Genomic DNA, 2,608 nt, shown 5'->3' on the forward strand with positions numbered 1-2,608 from the left:
CATGTCCCCCCCATGTCTGCCCCCCGGCTGCCCCACAGCTACTACGCGGCGGTGGAGGCCAAGAAGGAGAGCGGCCCCAAGGGCGGCCACAACTTCGGGCCCAAGCAGCCCGGCCCGGGGGGCACCAGCCCCACACAGGTGGGTCCCGACCCCCCCGGGGGGCTGTGGGGTGCTGGGGGGCGCTGGGGGGCTGTGGGGTGCTGTGGGGTGCTATGGGGCACCATGGGACTGTGGGGTGCTTTGAGGTGCTGTGGGCTGCTGTGGGGTGCTATGGGGCACCATGGGGTATGGGGCGCTGTGGGGCACTATGGGACACTGTTTGGCTATGGGGCACTGTGGGCGTGCTCTGGGGCGCTATGGGGCGCCATGGGGCACTATGGGGCACTGTGGTGCTATGGGGCACTATGGGGCGCTATGGGGCACTGTGGTGTTATGGGGATCTATGGAGCTATGGGGCGCTATGGGGCACTATGGGGCACTGTGGTGCTATGGGGCACTATGGAGCTATGGGGCACTGTGGTGCTTTGGGGCACTATGGGGCGCTATGGGGCACTATGGGGCACTGTGGTGCTTTGGGGCACTATGGGGCGCTATGGGGCACTATGGGTGCCCGATTGGGGGCACTTGGGGGTCCCCGGGGCGCCCGGTCGGGGTCCCTGGCCCCTCTCGGCTCCCACTTGGGGGTCCCCACGTCACCGCGTGTCACCAGCGGCCCCATGGGGCGTCCCCATAGCGTTGGGGGGTCCCCCTGTCCCCATGGATCGTTATGGGGCGCTGGTTTGGGGAGGTCCCTGCTCCGCGTCCCCCGCTCCTGCGACCCCCTGCGCGTGGCGGCCTTCGCTGCCCCATAGGGCCGTGTCCATAGGGACGTGTCCATGGGGAGGTCTCCGTAGGGACGTTTCCGTAGGCATGGGTCCATAGGGACGTCTCCATAGGGACGTGTCCATAGGGACGTGTCCATAGGGGTGTCTCCATAGGGATGCGTCCATAGGGATGTTTTCATAGGAACGTGTCCATAGGGATGTGTCCATGGGGACGTGTCCATAGGGAGGTCTCCGTAGGGACGTGTCAATGGGGACGTGTCCATAGAGATGTCTCCATGGGGACGTGTCCATGGGGTTGTCTCCATAGGGACGTTTCCGTAGGCATGGGTCCATAGGGACATCTCCATAGGGACGTGTCCATAGGGATGTCTCTATAAGGACGTGTCCATAGGGACGTGTCCATGGGGAGGTCTCCGTAGGGAGGTCTCCATAGGGACGTCTCCATAGGGGCGCATCCATAGGGATGTCTCTATAGGGACGTGTCCATAGGAACGTGTCTATAGGGACGTCTCCATAAGGATGGGTCCATAGGGATGTCTCCATAGGGATGTCTCCATAGGGACGTTTCCGTAGGGATGGGTCCATAGGGACATCTCCATAGGGACGTCTCCATAGGGATGTCTCCATAGGACTGTCTCTGTAGGGACGCGTCCATAGGGATGTCTCCATAGGGATGTCTCTATAGGGATGTCTCCATAGGGACGCGTCCATAGGGATGTCTTCATAGGGTCGTCTCCATAGGGACGTTTCCATAGGGACGTTTCCATAGGGACGTCTCCCCAGGGCTGTGTCCATGGGGTGTCCCCGTGTCATTGACGTCCCCGTCCCTCGTTCCAGGACGCCGGTGTCTGGAGCTCCCTGCTCCGCGACCTCCGTTCCCGGGACCTGCTCCCGGTCGTGGCCTTCACCCTGCCCCATAGGGCCGTGTCCATAGGGACGTCTCCATAGGGGTGTCTCCGTAGGGATGTCCCCGTGTCCCTGACGTCCCCGTGTCCCCGTTCCTCGCTCCAGGACGCAGGTTTATGGAGGTCGCTGCTCCGTGTGCTCCAGTCCCGGGACCTGCTCCCGGTCGTGGCCTTCACTGCCCCATAGGGATGTCCCCATAGGGCCGTGTCCATAGGGGTGTCTCCATAGGGCCGTGTCCATAGGGCCGTGTCCATAGGGATGTCCCCATAGGGCCGTGTCCATAGGGCCGTGTCCATAGGGGTGTCTCCATAGGGCCGTGTCCATAGGGATGTCCCCACGTCCCTGACGTCCCCGTGTCCCCGTTCCTCGTTCCAGGACGCCGGTCTGTGGAGGTCGCTGCTCCGTGTGCTCCAGTCCCGGGACCTGCTCCCGGTCGTGGCCTTCACTGCCCCATAGGGATGTCTCCATAGGGCCGTGTCCATAGGGATGTCCCCACGTCCCTGACGTCCCCGTATCCCCGTTCCTCGTTCCAGGACGCAGGTTTATGGAGGTCGCTGCTCCGTGTGCTCCAGTCCCGGGACCTGCTCCCGGTCGTGGCCTTCACCCTGCCCCATAGGGGTGTCCCCATAGGGCCGTGTCCATAGGGACGTGTCTATGTCATTGACGTCCCCATATCCCCATTCCTCGTTCCAGGACGCAGGTTTATGGAGGTCGCTGCTCCGTGTGCTCCAGTCCCGGGATCTCCTCCCGGTCGTGGCCTTCACGCTGTCGCGCGGCCGCTGTGACGAGCAGGCGGCCGCCCTGGGCAGCCTGGAGCTGCTGCCGGCGCCCGAGCGGAGCCGCGTGCGGAGCTTCCTGCTCCGGAGCCTGCAGCGGCT

The sequence above is a fragment of the Nothoprocta perdicaria genome, unplaced genomic scaffold (genome assembly GCF_003342845.1).
Source record: "Nothoprocta perdicaria isolate Ctin4 unplaced genomic scaffold, notPer1 scaffold_825, whole genome shotgun sequence".
Classification (NCBI taxonomy): domain Eukaryota; kingdom Metazoa; phylum Chordata; class Aves; order Tinamiformes; family Tinamidae; genus Nothoprocta; species Nothoprocta perdicaria.